At 39.0% G+C, this 20,478-nt stretch overlaps 1 long non-coding RNA gene across 1 annotated transcript in view; it reads right to left on the reverse strand.

Moving 5' to 3' along the window:
• Window positions 1-379: 379 nt before the first annotated feature.
• LOC143648075 (uncharacterized) overlaps window positions 380-20,478 on the reverse strand; it is a 31,725-nt gene continuing 11,626 nt past the window's right edge. The window contains exon 3 of the long non-coding RNA XR_013158345.1: window positions 380-842. This is a non-coding gene — a long non-coding RNA (uncharacterized LOC143648075). The remainder of the gene's footprint in view (window positions 843-20,478) is intronic.

Below are 20,478 nucleotides of genomic sequence, written 5' to 3' on the forward strand. Positions count from 1 at the left end.
AATTAAAATTTAATTCAATTTGACTGAGTACATATTCCAAAACAACAATTGCAGGCTGACTGTTTATTCTGGACAGGGATTCCAAACACTCTGGCCAGTGACATTTGAAAGTACAATCATCCTGGTGGGACAGAATTGTGTGACATGTCACCAAATATGCTGGGGCTATCTGATTTGACTTTCCCTTACACTTCCTATTGGAAACATGTAAATTGAGGGCCTTAAAAATTCAGATCCACAATCCTATATGGCAAGTTCAAGATCCAAAAATTTCTGGAAGCTGAATTTTTTTTTTCTTAACTCATTTGTGGCAAAATCTCTCCTGAAGTAATATGAGACTATTTCTAGTGCTTATCCCATTAATGTGAATACTGATACATTTAACTAAAGGAATATTGGTGGTTTGGATTATGGAGTGATGACTCAAACTTTGCCAGGGACATTATGCGATGTTGCCTTCCAAAATCTGAAAACTTCCAAATTTCAAAACGCTATTGGCTCCAGAGATTCAAGAAGGGATTGTGGACCTGCATTCTTGTCTTATTTGCATTATCTCATGCACGTTGATGCTTTATCAACAGCATCAAAATCTTTCTGTTCCACTGTCCTCCATGGTCACAAACCACCCATAGTCTTCTGTGATAATCATCTGAAAGTTTATTAGTGAAATTAGCCAAGGAAAATCATCCTTCGTGGTTGTTGATGGTTTGTCTGAAATCCAGATACTGAAGACCTTCAGCTCTAAAAGTGATGATAAAAGAGGGCTTACTGGTGGTGTGAAGGTGGTCCAGTGGCAGAATTCTCGCCTGCTATGCCGGAGACCTGGGTTCAATTCCTAGTGCCTGCCCATACAAAAAAAGAAAAAAAAAGAGGGCTTATTTATACCACTCTCAGTATTCATCTACCTAATATATACTAGAATCTCTTAACGATATATGATACTAATCTCTCTATTAGGTTTCCTATTTTTAGATGAATACAAATAAGTCCCTGTGATTTCACTTTGAAATAAACTTGTTTCCCAATAACTCAAGCATCATAAAAGCAGAACAACCTAATTTTTTAGAGAAATAGAAAAAACAATTTAGCATGGCATATTTCAACTTTTAAACAATTTGTTTCTAAGATGTGAAACTTAGGTAAAAGAGATGTCAATACATGCTAAAATTCAAATGGATTCATGCATGCCTATTGCACACAAGCAACTTAGTTTTCACGTGGACTTTTATTTGAAATTAACAGCATTTTTATCATTTTATAAGTATATCTCGTTCCACTTCTTTCTGTTTATATTCATCAAATTTACAAAATCAATAGACATCACAATAGTGACACTGAACTTTCAGTGGATAAACTACTCCCTAGTTAAGCCGTGCGTTTGGGGTAACATATAAACTCTCTGGAAGCTTCTTGGGGGGCATTTAGCATTTTTAGACACTAAATAAGGATACCAGCATCAATTAATATTTTCCTTGTGCCCACAGGGTACTTGGCACTGCACATTGGGCTCAGTGGGAAACACTCATTAACTGTCCCTGTCCTCAAAGGGCATTTTCGAAACAGATGATAACACCAATCTGGTCCTTTTACCAAACCACAGAAAGCAAACAGAGAAATGTAATTTTAGCAAGTTAAAAGACTTTGTTTTCTTAATGGGTACTTTGCATTAGCTGGCTTAAATCTACAACTTTGAGGTGGTGGAGGAAGGACTATGAAATAAGAAGACAGTTTAGAACACTGATGAAGAAGAAAGTAGAACCAGAAAGTATTTCCCCAGCTACCTATGCTGGGTAGACCCTGAGCATTCCCAGCTCTGAACAGGCAGGAAGCACAGTGCACTCATCCATTCATCCACTCATCATTCAGGCAGATAGCCTGAGAGCTCACTCTATGCCAAGCAGTCTGCTGGGTTCTGGGGATAAAAGTGCAAATGGTGTAGCCCTCACCTCAGATATGCAAAGGGGATCACAGCAGTCCTGTTTTCTTGGGTATTTGTGAATATTAAATTAGCTAATATCTGTGATGCACTTAGAATAGTGACTGACTTATATGCTATATGTACAAATGCTCTATTATTTTATAAAAATAAAAAGCCTATTTCAGAAAATGAGCACCTAAAGAAACATTTCCAGTGTAGTGTGAGAAGGAAGCTGGGGAGGCAGAGATGGTGGAGAGGGAGGGGAAATTAGGAAGGGACTCAGGAATCCCCTTTCAGTACCACTGCAATGTCCAGTGTGGGCAGAAATCCAGCCTGGGCCCCTTCCTACATGACATGCCTTGGTGGGTGCATGCTAGCTAAAAATAAGGGACACTTCTCTTCCCACGTAGATGTCTTCCTCTCTGCTAGCCCTGTGTGCCCCCAGAGGGGACGTTCACCTGTTTCTCCCAAAGGTATCTCACAAGATTTTAAGCAAGGGGTGGAATAGATTAGGTCCCTATTTCCAAAAGATCCCTCAGATGGCTAACTAGAGTTTGAGCCCTCTACCTTGGGGCACTGACTCCATTCCCTGGCATTTTCTTGCTCTTTATCAAAATGGCCTTTGGGGTTAAGAGAAGAGCCAGACTCACCTGCAGACTCTGACTCCATCTGGAAACCCCCAGTGGCATGCTACGGTTGCCTAGCTCCCAGGGTAGCCAGGTGTGAGATACCTGTGGGCCAGATGACTTCAATAAATAGGAAAACACAGGAAGCCAACTGTTACCACAGAGTAATGAATAAAACTGCTAGTTTAGTTCATGTTCCATCAGTTAAAGCCTGGAGAGGAAGGGAGAGTTATCCAGTGTGGGCCACCTTGGGCATAGAGGTATGAAATCCCTGGCCAGGTAAGGCAGCAGTGATGCAGCCAGAAAAAGAGGCAGCGATTCCCACATCTGTTCAATGAGCATTAGGAGCCAGCTGTGGGCAGTCACTCAGCCAGGGCACTGGGGGTTCAAAGACGAACAGAATATAGCTCCAGCCCCCAAGAACACACATTCAGCTGCAGGACAGACAGATGCAGAAGTACCCACAGGAAGCAGATACAGTGATAGTGCACAGGTAAGCAAGAGTTCACAGGGGGTCATGAAGGCAGAGTGGCCAGTTCTACCTGGCAGAGACTCAGAAAAGCATCACTGAGAAAGCGACCTGTGGGCTTGGTTTTTAAAACTAAATGGCTTGAGGCAGATGGCACTTCAGGTGGACCCCACAGAAAGGAAGCAATCCCCAAGCAAAGGGAAGGATCCCTGAAGCATCCCGGGACTCAGATTTTAGAATGGCTAGAAGGGGTAAGCGTGGAAGCTCTGCCAAGAGATGAGATGGAGGGGAGGTGTTATGGGTTAGATGTTGCCCCTCAAAAAGACATGTTCAAGTCTTTACTCCCCTTGCCATACATGTGACCTTATTTGGAAATGGGGTCTTTGAAGATGTAATTAGTTCAAAGGAGGCTGCTTTGGTTTGCTAAAGCTAATGAAATGCAATGTACCAGAAATGGACTGGCTTTTAAAAATGGGGATTTATTAGCCTACAAATTTACAGTTCTAAGGCCATGAAAAGGTCCCAGCTGAGGCATCAACAGGACAATTGTTTCTCTGAAGACCTGTTACTGGTCAGCTTGGGCTCCTCTGTCAGATAGCAAGGCACATGGCAGGGTCTGCTGGTCCTTCTCTTCCAGGTTTTGTTGCTTCAGGTTCTGGCTTCTCTAGCTGTGGCCTTTTCTCTAAACTGCTCTGGATGCTTCTCTTTGAACTTCTCTTAACTTCATCTCTCAACTTCTGCATGTATTTTATTCTTTTATAAAGGACTTCAGTAGGAGGATTAGGACCCACTTTGAATGGGGTGGGTCACATCTCAATTGAAATAACCTAATCAAAAGGTCCCACATACAATAGATCTGCACCCACAAGAATGGATTAAAAGAACAAGGCCTTTTTCTAGGGTAAATAACAGCTTCGAACTACCCCAAGAGCCAAACCAGATTAGGGTCAGCCTTAATTCAATATGACCAATGCCCTTATGAAAATAGGCAATTTGGACATAAAAACAGACTGACACACAGGGAGATACAAAGAACATGGGCCCCTGAAAATGGAGGCAAAGATTGGAGTGCCGTTGCCACAAACCAAGGGATACCAAGAATTGCCAACCACAGAAGAATCTACCAGCAACAGATTCTTCTCCAGGGACTTCCAAGGGAGCATAGCCCTGCCAACCTAGATTTCAGACATCCAGCCTCCAGGACTGTGAGAAAATAATTTCTTCTAGTGTTAAGCCATTCCGTTTGCCATACATTCTTATGGCAGCCCCAGGAAACGAAGATAGGAGGGATGGGAGATGTTGCAGGACTTGGCAGTCATCACCCTGAAGAAGAGATGAACTCATGGGCTAACATGGCTCCAGGTGACAACAAGGAGGATGACAATGATGCAATAGGATTCTTCCAGTCCCTTCCATATGCAGAGCGTGCATTTTCATCGATGCTCCAGGTCTGATGGCCGATGAGAGACAGAGTTGAGATTTAAGCAGATTTGCCCCATTACTTTGTTTATGCACCTGACAGCACATAGAGGACAGAGTGGTCTGAGTCTTTTTATGGCCTGCAAGTTGGGGACACTTACTGTGAACATATTCTGGAGAAGACAGGAAAAGCTCTTGTCCGAGGCTCCTGTTTTGTTTCCTGGACTTCTTTTGGTGACCCTTTCCCTGGACTTCTGATCAAGCTGCATATGCCCTACTATTCCAGCAGTTCAGACTGCCTGTGTTGGAATCTGCTCCTGGGAAACTTGGAAAACCCACTTCCTACTTCTCAAGCTGGGAAATGGACTAAGATTCCAGGATCTAAGATCCACTTACAAACACACTCACTCAATCATGAAATGTCTTCTGTCTAGGGATATATATATATATATTATGAAAAAATATTTATCTGACTCATAAAGGTGGCATGGATTAACCTTTGGCTTTTAATGTTCAAGGCTTCAGAAGTTCTTAAAAACAGGAAGGTCTGTATGCCATGACAATGACTGTTTTTGCTGTGTTAAAAGGAAAATCTTGATTTGAAATCTGTTGCCTGATCACATACAAATTAGGAGCCTGGTCAATGCTGTGAGGTGGTGGGTTTTGTTTTAATTCTTTGGTTACATATATAAAGTAGAGAAAAGATATGAGTTTATAGAAACCTGGATGGAAAAAAATGAAAGATGTTCCGAGGGCATGTTAGTCAAACTACTGTCTGCTAAATACATTAGGGATCCTGAGATCAAATTTCTAATACCAATTCTTAGGACAGTACTAATTATATAACTTTGGTAAAATCATTCTGTATGAGACTCGTTTATAGAAAGGGGGAAATGAAACCTGTCATTGTTATACAGATTCAAGAGCAATAGTTGTATACAAACACATAGAACTACATTCCATTATTAGGGTTTTTCTATTGGATGAAAATATCCTGAATGGCAATTATGAAATTTGAGGTCCTTGTGCATTTTCTAAGGATTTGCCTGTTTATTGACATCAGAGATCAAGGTATAAGACAGAAGAGAACAGTCCAAAAATGCAAATTAAGATTCACAACCTTGTCAATGAAACATTTTGGGGCTCTAGTGGTTTGGAGTTGTATGTATCCCTGAAAACTATGTTCTTAAATCTCATCCAGTCCTGTGAGTGTGAACCTATTGTAAATAGGACCTTTTGATGAGGCTACTTCAGTTAAGGTATGACTCACATCATTCAAGATGGGTCTTAATCCTATAAATGGACTCTTTTTTGAAACAATGAAATTCAGAAAGAGTGAAAGCCAGGAAAACAAGAAACTTGGAAGAAAATGGAGAGACCAGGAGTCACCATCTTGTGTCTTCCCGTGTGACAGAAGAGCCAAGAATCACCAGCAGCTGGTCTTTAAGAAGAAAGCATGACCTTGATGTCATCTTCATTTGGATATTTTCCCAGTCCAAAAACCATGAGCAAATAAATTCCCATTGTTTACCCAGACCCATTTCATGGTGTATCCTTTGAGCAACCTAGGAGATTAAAACAGGGCCATTACAAGAGTTTACTGTTAATTCCTTGCCTGCTTCCCCCTAGGCCTCCTCCCTTTACAGATCCTGGCCTGACACATTCAGACATTCACCAATTTTAGGAAGGCACTCAAAGAAGCAACAACAGACAGGCAGATTAGAGCAGTTCCTGGTTAAAGCCAGTGGGGGTGAGAAGAGAGGAGGGCACATTCTCTGCATTAATGTCATCCAGTCCTCGCGATTGTCAGGAAATGAAAATTCCTGTCATTCCCAACTGGACTCCACTTACATCTCATTGAGCACCAACAATGGGCTGGTTATGGCCTAAATACCTTAAATGCTTTACCTGGACCTCACTTACCCCTCCCAGCAATTCCAGGAGACCCTCAAACTCATCCTCTGCGAGTCGTTAAAAGGAATGACTACAGGGAATGTGCAGATTAAATTATGGAGATCAGCCATGGTTTAAGCCCCATCTACTTCTGAGAGTAAATACCTATTATTCATTAAGCACATGCTACACATCAGACACCATGACGTCTGCTTTCCAAGTATGATTTCTTATATTCCTTATGTGGCTGGGAGGATAATGATTTCCATTTTACAGATAAGGATACTGACTCTCAGAAAGGTACTGCTTCTCAAGGGACCTAAAACCAGAATTCTTCTTTTTCACTCTGCTCTGCCATTTCCTCAGGATAAAAGACCCATACTTTAAGCACTGAGGAAGCAGAGGATTATTTAAATAACCTGTAGTGATTAATCTACATAAACATTAAAATGTCTCAGGGTAGACACTGTAGACAGCTGGCCCAACAGTCATTTTTCTTTCTGCAAAGCTTACAGGACCCTGATTTAGTTCAGGCAGTAATGCTACACTTGGATAAATTAGTTCAATACTTCACTTGGAAGAATTAGTTCACCTAAGCAAATCGTGGCAACCCCAATCATCTTAGCCAGTGACTGGTTTAGTGGTTGGCACATGAACTAGTTCTGACCAAAAAGAAGTGGTGCAAATGGGGCATGCAGAGGAAGAAAACATTTGCACACACTCCCCTGCTGGTTGGAACATGGTCAGGTGAGAACACAAGGGTCGGAGCACGGGCAGCCATCTTATGAGCTAGAGTAGAAGGCAGAGGGCATTGCTAACACCTTGGAGGTGGCAGAATGAAAACAAAAGTTAATGAAAAAGAAAAATTAAAATAATTCAATAGCGTATAAGATGGTGGCGGATAAAGAGAGGTGGTACTCTGCATCCATTATAGCTACTTTCTTATGAGCCTTCATAAACAGCAGATGTGAAAAAGGTAAGAGCCACATTTCTAAGATTCCCTTGCATCAGGATGCAACTAGCTTCCTCAAATTAGATAACTAGTGCAAAGTCTGTGAAGGAGCAGACAAGCAGGAATGGAAGTGAAAGCCATCTTCTTGCTACTTGGAACTTTTCTGATGGCAAGCAAGTTGAGGAGGGAGAGTTCCTGCAACTCAATTTCTAGCACCAATGGCCAGGGCAGTTGTGCTGATGGTTGGGCCAGATCGCCCATTCTAATATCTTGTCTCCAGCCTTTGCATGCTGGGGTATAGTTACAGCAGTGATAGATGCAGACAAGAGCTAAGATAGCATTTTTATTTGTTTTTCTTTCTCTGTCAAGCATTTTATTAGGAATCTTTGCAAACATACATAATACTTGAACTAAGTGTATAGTATTAACCATATATCTACCACCTAGATTCTACAATTGTTAACTTTGCATTATACTTGCTTCATCCCATATCCACCATATAATCATCCAGCACTCTATCTTACTTCCTGAGGCATCGATAGTGTGTATTTTGACTCTGCAGTCCAAGAAGAGGCCTCCTGGCCCCTTCCTTCCCTAAGGCAGCAGTTTCTCTGGAAGGCCAGAGCCTGGACTTCTTGTTGGACTTATCCTGGTAGTTAGCCTAGAGGTCCCTTCTCTGGCACTTCCAACCATTTTGTAAGTTGCACATTGTTTGTACTGCTACAACACATGTTTCTAAGACATGTTGCATTGGTTCTTGCCTATGTACAAAAATAAATCATTTTTCCTAGCAAGAAGAGAAGGAAAAAACAATTCTCTGCATAGCTACAGATGATCTCTCTTGGAATTTTTCTATTTCAAGGAAATTACAAATGATTCTCTTCACTCAAGTCTTCTTCTCCAACAAGAAGCATCTTGTTGGGGTTTAGCACATGACAGGTTAATTTTGTTCCCTGCTCAGAGCATCCATCTGCGTTTTCATAGTCCAAAAGCCAGCATGTTCACTCGTTTGTTCTTCTTCATTTTTAACATATGATTAGTCATTGTCCCCCAAAGAAATAGCACTGAAAGGCTATATTATGAGATTTATTATAGGAATTGGCTCACATGACTGGGTGGTAAGTAAATCCGAATTTCATAGGACAGACTGCAAGGTGGAAACTCCATTGAGGGTTTCCATGAATTCCCCAGGAGAAGTTGGAAGCTGGCTGGCTGAAGTAGAGATAGAAATTCTCCTTTCTGCTGAAATCATGAGCCCTCTCATTAAAGCATTCAACTGAATGGATAAGACACATCTTAAATCACACTTAATCTTTAAATAAAAACATATAACAATAACAGACATACTTTTGCCTAACGTAATTCAGCTGTCTTTCATACACCTGGAAATGCACTAATCTTTTCTCCAGAGAGTATGCAAGTCCTTGGGTAGCATTCACATTTAAATTTGATATTCCATAACTTAGATACTATGAAATGAAGTTATTACACCATATGTTATATGATAAGGGTGTGAGATAGGGAAGAAAGAAAGTTATTTGCTTTATGTATATAAGCAAATGTATTCAGAAAAAAGGCAAGGAAGACAGACACATAATCATTACAGTCCTCGTTTCTGCAACTGGTCCTAATTAAATATGAGTTAGCTCATATTTAATACTGACTTCTTCCACTACCCATTCCATGTTCCCTTCACTTTCAGCAAGCACCTCAGCTAGTCTTGGTTCTTAGCTAGATAGAGTGGATTGGGCTGTTGCAGTTTTCTACTGACTTTAATCATAGAGCATGATAGTACTAAGAAATGCCCTAAGGGATCTCCTGTATTCTAGGCAAACTCTTCTTTACATCCATTGTATAATTACGGTTCCATTTTCCTTTAAATAACCAGGAACATCACCCCAACCAGTACAGTAATTCCCTTCTTTTCCTATTGATTATGAAGCATGAGGAGCCCAAAGTAACTGGGTGGCAATCTTAACATCCAGTTCAATGTAATTGTGGTTAGCTCTCCTTCTACAACTGAGACCTGTTAGACTAGCAGAGTTTAAGTTTGTTGGGACAGGAAGCAAAAATTTTCCTGATAGATCACTGGAGGTAATAGTGAGTGGTGCCACTCCCATTGCTACTCTTTGATTTCTGGACCTATGAATCCTGGCTAAGGAGAAAGTGCATCATAGAGTCAACAGTGATTTGGAGCATACATACCATACACTGAAGTAAGACAGTGTCCAAGGGACTGGACACAGGTGGAACCATAAATTGAATCTTCAAAAGGCCATTCCATTGTTCTATCAATTCAGCTGCTTCAGAATGATGGAGAACATGGTAAGACCAGCAAATATCAAGAGCATATGCTTCGATTCCTGGTGCCTGCCCATGCAGGAAAAAAAAGAACATACAACCCTTCCCACACTTAATGTTCTATGAGTTTGGTTCCTTGATTATAAATAAGGCTGCATGGTATGCCATGATGATGGATAAGTCATTCTATAAATCCACGAATGTTAGTTTTAGCAGGAGCATTGTATGCAGGGGAGGCAAATCCATACCTGGAGTATGTGTCTATTCCAATAATAATAAATTGCTACCCCTTCCTTGATAGAAGTGGTCCAATGTAATCAACCTGCCACCAGTAGCAGGTTGATCACCTCACTGAATGATGCCATATCAGGGATGGAGTGTCATTCTCTGCTGTTGGCAGACTGGACACTCAGCAGCGGCTGTAGAGAAGTTGGCTTGGTAACTGGAAGTTTATGTTGCTGAGCCCCTGTGTAACCTCCATTCCTACAGCCAGGGTCTATCACTATTTTGCTAGATAGAAGCAGTTCAAGTAGCTTCCACTGAGTCTTTCCTACCATTTTAGCCCTCACTCCACAAGTCAGGGAATCAAAATGGGGATTCCATCAGTTACCAAGTATGTCTATTCCAATTATGTATTCCAAAACTGGGGAAATAACCATTGAATGAATTCAGGGACCCACTGGACTCACTTGAGATAGGTCTGAGTTAAAACTTCATTGGTAAGCCCCTATTCTGACTGATGCACACTGTGACATTTAGGTGTCCTGGAATTCATATCAGTTCCAAGCCAGTGCCTAATAATTCCAAAACTCTCTTATAATTTCCTTTTCCCCAGTGCAGGTCACCCTGTTAAGAGGCTGTATGTCCTTTTGGGGGAAAACTGGAAGGAAAATTCACAGTATAAAGTTTTGGCAATGGAGGAAGATCTTTTCCTAATTGGACCTGGTCATCCCTCTAATCAAGGAGTTCTAAGTCTGTAAATTATCTCAAGTCTGGGAATTGATTGAGGGCTCATGACTCTGTGCTTATACAGATTAAGAATTTAGTAGACTTCCCATTTATATCATTTCTAGGTACCCCATTTTCTACTAGCCATAACCATGGGCCTCTGTGAGTCGGATTATTCTTATCACCGCCCAGTTTGGCTGTCTATTATGTTAGTCATGCCCACCTTGATCTTAGATGATTAATTGCTACCACATAGCTCCAGCCAACTCATGATCCAATCATCACATTTTGTGTAAAGATCCCAATTCAGTGGCAGCAGTTCTCACGGTAATATCTGACAAACAGAGAAGAGTGACTACATAGCTCTTCAGGAAAGATGAAGTTAGTCTTTCACAAATATATTCCTTACAATCTTCTTGAAAGTTGTGTCCTCTGGACATTACTGGGATGGGTGGCCGGGTCTTATATGATAAATCCACTCTAACATCCCAATCTCTCTAAGCCTTTGGATCTGTCCATCTACATCATACCAGGGTACTTCTGGCATTTCAATTTCAGTTAATGTAGTCCACCTTTTGGTATATGCCTCAGTTAACCATCCAAACAAACTTTTAGAGCATTTTCTAACCCCTTGAACTATGACATTGAATCCAGAATTTCTGTTTAGTGGGTTCATACCAATAAATGCAGTCTGATTCAACTTTATGTTCCTTCCACCATTATTCCACAGCCTTGATATCCGTTCTCACATATATCTGATTTATCTCTATATAAATGGAAAACAGATGCAGTTCTTTTGGAGTGTAGCACATCTCTCTATGGATCACACTTTGCACCTCACCTTTTGGTCTGTGTTGTGACTTCAATCTTTTTATAGGCTTGCAAGTAAAGAGGAGTGATGGGGGTGGGACATGAAAAGAATTAGTAGTGTCTCACAAGGCAAATGCCTCAGGGCATTCCATTATAGCTTCATTTAATAAAACAAAAGTAATCTCTTCAGAGAGATGTATGAGGGCTATTTCTTCAGGGGAGACAGCTACACATTTGTCTGGCAGAGAAGGTACAGCAGAATCTAGGGTTTCAATATCCCCACCATCATCATTATCATCTCATATGTACCATTCCAATTTTCAGGATCCCATTTGTTCCCAATCAATGCCCTCACTTTAACAGCAGTTTCCCTGCATGGCTGAGAATTCAATTTATGTTGTAATTCAGGCACTCACACAATAAGACTCTGGGTCTCAGAAATCTTAAGTCTGCAGTTACAAGAAATGAGAGATTCTTTCAGGGCACACATAGAAATTTTCATGTTCTTAATGTAGTGCCTGGGCTGGGATTTGGAAGCCTTGATCTTATTCCTTTCTTTAATAACTGTATCCAGGATATTAAGTAACATCCAGCCAACACTATCACCCTTTATAACTTCATAAAACTCTGCTAAGATATCACCTACATTGTCAGCCACAGCCTTACCACTTAAAAGCATTTGAGGAAACATATCCACTGGTGATATTTTGCATATCTCCATTGCCATTCATGACATGAACTATGAGTGCCATCTTGATCATTGGAAATAGAGTCATTAGTGGCTTTTACTCTAATACTATTAAAGAACCAATACAAAAAATACATGATCTACTCAGAAATCTCATCTTTAAGATTCTGCTTCTCAAGAGCCACTCTCAGTATCAAAATCAGTACTAGTCAGGATTTTTCAGAGAAACAAAATCAATGGGATATATATATAAATATATATTGTTATGTTATTATAGGAATTGACTCACACAACAGTGGGGATTGGCATGCCTGAGTTCCATAGACAGACTGCAACTTGGAAACTATGTCGAAGGTTTCCATGAATTTCCCAAGAGAAGCTGGATGACTGGCTGAAGCAGAGATAGAAATTCCTTTTGACTTCTGATATCATCAGTTGTCCCTTTAAGGCCTTTCAGTGCATTGGATCAGACTTCTTTCATTGTTGAAGGCAATCTACTTTGTTTATTGTAGATGTAATGATTCATAGATGCAATCAATTGACTAGTGATTTACATATATGAAATGCCCTCACAGCCTTGACCAAACAACTGGACACTTTAATCTAACCAAGTTGACATGTGAACTTAATCATCACAACATTCCTGAGACTAAACCCAGTAGTGTCTAGCTTCCTGCCTCAGCTTTCAAGTGTCCTCCACGATTCCAATCATTATCTTTGCTAGTATTGCAGATGTGAACGTACATAGGTTTTGAGTGGTCTGCACCTAACATATATGCTTGTTACTAATTTTAAAGGAAGAAGGTTCTCTAAGGATACCTACACCATATTTTAAGAGAAATACCTGTATTAAGTCAATCTCTGCTTTAAACAGCCAGATTCATTTATGTCACCTACATTCAAAATCCAACTGATAGAAAAATAAGATCCCTCTTGTTCTAGTTTGCTAGCTGTTGGAAGGCAATATACCAGAAACAGAATGGCTTTTAAAAAAAAGAATTTAACCAGATGCTAGTTTACAGTTCTAAGGCCGAGAGAATGTCCCAATTAAAGCAAGTCTGTAGAAATGTCCAATCAAAGGCATCCAGGGAAAGATACCTTGGTTCAAGAAGGCTGATGAAGTTCATCGTTTCTTTCTCAAGTGGTAGGGCATATGGTAAACACAGTCAGAGTTTCTCTCTCATCTGTAAAGGCACATGGTGAACACAGTCAGGGTTCCTCTCTCTTCTAGAAGGGCACATGGCAAACACAGCATCATCTGCTAGCTTCTACTGGCTTCCTTCTTCATGAAGCTCTCCAGGTGGCATTTTCCTTCTTCATCTCCAAAGGTCGCTGGCTGGTGGACTCTGCTTCTTGTGGCTATGTCATTCTGCTCTACTCTCTCTGAATCTCCTCATTCTCCAAAATGTTTCCTCTTTATAGGGTTCCAGAAACTTCTCAAGACCCACCCACATGGGTGGAGACATGTTGTCACCTAATCCAGTTTAACAACCACTCTTGATTAAATCACATCTCCAGGAAGATGATCTGATTACAGTTTCAAACATACAATATTGATTAGGGATTATTCTGCCTTTACGAAATGGGATTTTGATTAAAACATGGCTTTTCTAGGGTCAATACTTCCTTTCAAACCAGCACACCTCTCCAATTCCCAGTTATAAAGTCCAAAAATAACCACCAAAAAATGCTCTTAATCCTTCTGCATATGAGATAGTATTATACATGCTTTCTTATACTAGACTTCACTTAACAGCACAGGTGAGAAAACTCCCCAACATCAGGGCATGCATGTCGACCTTATTATCTGGATTTATTCTGATTTATCTATTAGACTCCTCCCCCCACACCCCATCTATGAAGAATTAGGATGTTTTTCTCTGCTGGCTATCACAAACAATGTGGAAATGATCATTTTTCAACATACTACTTTATGCATTTAGCTGAATGTAGATGCAGGAGGATTCTTAAACATATGTATATTTTTTTATTGTTGCCCTGTATTTAAGTGTCATCATTGGACAATTTCAAATTTGTTTTTGTTGTTGACCATCTGGTAGATTAGGAAAATATGTCATCTTGTTTTAATTTGAGTTTCTGAATATCCAGAAATATTGATAGATTTTTGTATGTTTATTATTATTTACCATGTCTTTTTCCTGTGGACTGCATATTTTCAAGTTGATTTGTAAATATTTTATCAATATATTTACCCTTTGTCCTAAATATTTTCAAATGCTTGTGCTGACTTTCCACTTGTCTTTTGATTTTTCTTATCGTATTTTTGTTGTCAGAAGGTTTCAAGTTTTAAATAGTTTAATTTATCAATCTTTCCCTTTATTTTACTTCTAATTATCTCATCATGCTTGCAAAATTTTTCTCCTTTCCAAGAATATGTTTTTGTTGTTGTTGTTGTTGCTATTTTTTTTTGGGGGGGGTGCATGGCCTGGGACTCGAACCCGGTCCTCCTGCTCTTGAAGGCGCGCATTCTACCACTGAACCACCCGTGCCCCCAAAATATGTATTTTTAATTTTCCTAGTACTAATATAGTTTTCTGGTTAAATGTTTTGTCTTTGTGAAACTTGTTTGGTTTTGAAAGTGGGGAATTTTTATCTAGATAGGTAGTAAGTTAGACCAACATGACTCATTAAATTTGAATCTACTGCTAAAATGCTACCTTTTTATATTTAGAATTTGTGTGTTTGTGTTCCCTATAAATTTTAAGCTCCTTCTGGACTACCTTTTCAATTGATGTGTCTGCTCTTACCCAGTTCCAAACTGTTGGGATATTGTGGGTAATGCTATAAAATATTTTAGTATTTGTTAGAGCTAGTCTTCCCTACCCAATCCTCTCCCCAAATCCTATTATTCCTTTTTGGAATCTTCAATGCTATTCTCATGTATTTATTTTTCCAGGTGAACAGTGGTATCATTTTTCTAGCTCCAGGAAAAAAGAAGTTTGATTTGATTTTTAAAGAATTGCCATCTTTAGATTATTGAATACTGAGTCTCTTATTCAACGACAAGCTAAGTGCTATATTTACATGGTTTGGCTTTTATTTTACTGTTTCATAATGAGGCTTTCTAGTTCTCTTCTCATGAACATTAAACATCCCTTAAAAAGTTTATTTCTGCATAATTTGTATTTTATTGCTTTTGCAAATGAAATATTTTCCATGAATTTTCTAACTGGTTATTTTATTGAACAAAGAAGATCTATTATATTATCTTTATAACAAGCTTTCTACTAAATTCTAATATTTTTATATTTTTTGTAAGGAGCCCAGCATGGCCCATTTTAATTTGAGTTTATTTATCTCTGTTAAGAATATATCAAAGTTGGACTTTTGCGTTGATATTCAACTAAAATCTTCTGTTCAGCCATTAGAGGATCAAATAGCAATCTGCATACAATATCATTTCTGGAATCTCTGAACTTATTCATAATCCATGAGCTTGTAATTGCATTTATTTGTATCCTATCTAATCAGTGTTGCAACATCATTAATTCCAACAAGACTTGTCATTTGGATTTGGAGTCAATATCCAAACGTTTACTTTCAAATATATACAAGAGAGAAAATTATTTCCTTTTAGATTTTTATATGTCAAAACTCCATCAGTCAGTTTCAGGATAACTTTATATTTATAAAGATTACTGATGATATTTAAAATTAGTATTTTATGCTAAAAATAATTATTAATAATTTACTAATAATGAATCAATAAAGGGGGGAGATTCACAGTACAACTATTGAGAGTATATTAGCTAGACAAGATTTTTTGGGGGGGGATTAATGATCCAGGAATCAAACCCGGGACTTCCACATGCAAGGCGAGCATTCTACCACTGAACCACCCATGTACCCTATTAGCTAGATAAGATTTTAAAGCCAAGAACTGTGTATAAACATTCAAGTAATAACATGATTTAGCATTTAGAATTTAGATTAAATTGTAATTATAATCTGTGTGCAGTTGTTTGATATGCTAGTCTTTATAGCACTAAATAAAAGATGATTAAATAAAACATTTAATTTTTAGTTATTTAATTCCATTTAGGCCATGAATCTTTCCAGAAAAGGCCTATTGAGAAATTCTTAATATCTTGACAAAATGAAATAAATGTCTATTGTCACTTTTGCCAACTCAAAACTTCAAAACCCATAAATCATAAATCTCAGTTTTAAACTTCTCTTAACCTCAAAACTGTGAGCCAATAAATTGTTGTTGTTTAAGCAAACCCTCTGTAGGGCCTTTGCTTTAGCAGCAAGGAAACTTAAATAGTGCAATAAACACCAACATAACCTGTGTCTTCATTTCCCTTGCTGCTATGACAAATATCACACACCAGTTGGCTTAACAACAGGAATTTATTGTTTCGTGTGTTTGGAGGTTGAAGGTCTAAAATCCACGTTGTGCTTCCTTCCCAAAGTCTGCTGCATTCCGGGGCTGGCTTGCTGCTCCTGGGAATTCCTTGGCTTGTAACTCTTCATCATGTCTCATGGAGATCTCTCTCCCTGTGTCTGCTCTTTGGGTTTCTCTTGACTTCCAGTCTCTTCCTGTGTGGCCTTCTCTGACTAACTGGATTTCTTCTGCCCATAGAGGTTTCCAGTAACATGGATTAAGGTCCACCCTAACTCAGGCCACACCTTACCTAAAAATAACATCTCCAAAAGGTCATACCTATAAATGGATTCATACTCACAGGGAATGTGGATTAAGATTAAGAATATGTTTTTGTTGGAGTACATGTTCCGCATACAATATCCACAACCTCCGCTCAGATTTTCTATCTCTCTATCTCTCTCTCTCTGAGTGAGGAATTCATGAGCTGTATTTCTGGGTCTGCAATAAGCAGTAAGATCTTGGACACATCTCTCTGCTTCTATGCATCTCTATTTTTTTCATCTGCAAGATAAAGAAGTTGGATTAAATCTCAAGTGCCACTTATCAGTGGCTGTGTGCTGTAATCCATAATGAGTGTATAAGTACAGTGGGAGAATAAATGATGAATGGAAGACTTGGAACCTATTAGGAAAATACGGTGAAAGAAGACTGAAAGACAGAGGGCAGTTGACATTTAGAATAATAAGAAACAATCTTTTTAGAAAAGTGTTTTCCTAAACTTCGGAAAAGTTAAGAAAATGAGCCTTCCCTTCAAATGCTAACTTGGGAGAAACAAAGCCTGACTGTCTTCCAGTGACTAAATGTTAACACAAAGTACGGTAAACCTCATTAATTTTCCCTAATTGGGTGGAAAGTTTTGGAAAAGTCTGAAGTAGAAAAACGTTTTCATAAATTTCAGCTTAATTTCAAGCTCGTGTGGTAACAAGGATGACAGAGGCCCAGCAAGGGAAAGACCAGAATGTCTTAGAGAATTTTTAAGGATTTTAACAATAAACTTTCAGAATCAGTAATTAGAACATTCATTATTTCACAGAGAATTTAAATACGAAGTGGTTTTACAAGTGTTAAGAAACATTCATTGGCCTTCAGCCTTAGGAGGACTAAATATTTCCCTTGTTTATACTTTCAATTTGCTTGACTAACCCCCTTCCCCCACTTCCAACCCTAATATATTAATATATTTCATACCAGCATTGAAAAATTATCCCAGATTCTGAATTAGTGGATTTCTCATTGCCCGGGGTCATGAAGTTCTTTGCTCAAAATCCTCCATACTTTTATGCCCCAGGAAATGTACTTGTCGATATGGCATGCACTTTGTCTCATTTTCTTAAAAGCAGGAGCTAGATTTCATTTGTCATCCTTGATCCTAAAGCAGCTGGAGAGCTTGAAAGAGAAGAGGGCCCCCAAAGGGGGAGCAAATAAATCTAATCGTGGTGAAAAGGTGATGAAAGACTTGCGCTTTACATTTCCTTGATTTTTTTTTTCTTAAAATAATCATTGGCACACTCTCTGATTGAGGACCAACTCTTGATTTTCCAAGGCTGGGGGTCACAGAGATCAGGAACAAAAGACACAGTTATTTTGAAACACAGATTTGAGCTATTAGTTCCCACCTATTCCTCTTCATATTTCCAAAGTGTTAATAAGTAGCTAAATCGACTTCTTTGAATTCATGTTTTGCTCTTTCCCTTTCCCACCCTCTCACAGGCATGCTACTTAGCAATAAGTTGGTTGAGAGAACTGACAAGAGGAAAGTCTTTAATGGCAAATACCACCACCAAGACATTAAAGGCCTATGCGGGTATCTAGCAGACCTAACAATTGGAGAGTGGATTGAAAGGAAAAAAACATTGGGAGGGAGTCGCATTAAAAGTGGGGAGGGGGGCAGGCATGATTAAGTTTGCACCAGTGTCCATGACTACACCTTCTGTAAGCACCTACAACTCTCAACCAGCCTCCCCCCATGGATTTCTCTCCACCTGTGAAGAGGAGGCTGGAAGAACTAGAGAGTCACTCCCCTGAAGCAGCTCTCAGACAAAAATGAATGAAATTGCAAGAAAACTGCACAGCTCTCTCTTCCATGGGTAGTACAGCTCCCAGAAACACATTTTGTAAATGAGGTACTGACCATCCTTTGCTCAGCTCTATCTTTCCAAGGATTTTTGTATAGAGAAGAGTCTTGGAAGATAAAGATTATGTCTCACTCTGGAGACAAACATACTTACTCCCCATTATTTGGATTCTCTAAGTGCAGGGTTCCAATCCACTGAGTGTGCAGGCAAAAATCTAGGCCCATGTGCACCACACCCATGGTACCTGGGGACGAGGGGAGCCAACACAAATATGCTGATGTTCTTATTACTTGCTGTGCCATAGGTGGTCAAGTCCTTTGTCTCTGACCTGGGGATCTCATATCTTCTGACAGCTCCATGAAATTTTGGCAGGTCAAATTACTAGCTTGTAAGTATGGCAGAGAGCTCAGAACTGTCACAATTCTTACCATCCCATCATGGAAAAAGACTAACTGAAGGATTGAATTTTAACTTGATCTAAATGATAATAGATGCTTTCTAAGAAAATTTATTTTAAAGTTGACTTCACTATATTGTTTAGATAGGATCATAATTAAAATGGAATATTTTGAGAAATGATTCACTATTAGTGTTTCTCTGGCTGCAAAACTTGACTTTGAACCACAGTCTTCCCCTTTCAGTATGTATAGCCAGGGATTACAGAGTTAATACCCTGATTCTTTCAGAAAGTGAAGTTGTTCAAAGATCCTTGTGGCCTGGGTAGCTCCTTCAGCTGAGAACAAATGCAGCCTAAAAGACTGAGCATCTAGGAACTCCCAATTCATACAATAACAGCCAATACATAAGTGAATTCATAACTTTTGCTTCTTACTTATGGAACCGTAGGTTAATGTTTATTTTTCTTGTTTGTTTATTCACTTATTTGTTATAGCACAAAAAGTCCATTTCAAGTGCTTCTGCTAAAATGACAAATGGAGGAAAAAAATTAAATTAATGGTGGAAAGAAGAAAAGTTATTGAGATGTGTTATCTTATGGAGGCTGAGGGGGAAGGGGGAGCATGTGGCTCTAACTGAGAATGGCAGTATGTTTGAAGTCCAAAGAGTGACATACTCTTATATCGAAGGACAAAAGAGCAAACCTTTCCCTGTGCAACTACTAACAGAAAAAACAACTACTAAGAAGTTCATCAGTTCTCTGCAGCGCCGTGGAGAGCAGTTACCTTCATTTTACAGGTCATTGAAAGTGGATCTAGCCTCAGCACAGCTTGAAGAAATTCAGTTTTGCTTCCAGTAAAAGTTCTCATATATAATAACAGAAGTTATTCTAGTAAAAGCTCTTACTAGACTACCTTTAAAAGTAATGGCTTATTTTACTATTACTGGTTCTTTATATTATATTTACATTTCTGCCATCGTGTATTGGTTATAATGACATTGAATAGGTCATGTTGGTAAACTCCATTATAGGTATGATAACTTTTGCTTTCAAAAAAAACCCAAAGCAGGGGAAATAACTTCACCCTTGTTTGGTATGTCTTTCAGATTAATCTCAGAATGACACCAAAAGGCCAAGATAAGAAATGCAGGCAGAGGATACAAGCAAACTTCTATGTATGAGAGCATTTTGATATTAGAAACATACTCATTTTAGTGATAAAATGGTAAATACTAACAATGTCCTAAAACACTTCAGTTTGCCGTCAATATTTTATTTAAGAACTTTTTTATTTCAAACAGAAATAAAATGAGCTTTTCTTCTTGCAGTAGAATATTGATTGCCTGGATTGCTTTTGACGCTGATTTTGTAGGTTATTTGGACAAGAATAAACATCTTCAAATACAGTCACTTATTGAGTGCCTGTTATACACTCAGCATTGTGGTCGGTGCTGGGAAGTCAAACAGGGTTAAAGAAGGTGATGCCCTTGAGGAACTCCAATTCTCTTTCCCCTGGCACAGATTTTTTTAAGATAAAAAATAAATACATGACTTAGTTTTTTCTAAAGGCT

This window comes from Tamandua tetradactyla, chromosome 10 (assembly GCF_023851605.1).
Source record: "Tamandua tetradactyla isolate mTamTet1 chromosome 10, mTamTet1.pri, whole genome shotgun sequence".
Lineage (NCBI taxonomy): Eukaryota > Metazoa > Chordata > Mammalia > Pilosa > Myrmecophagidae > Tamandua > Tamandua tetradactyla.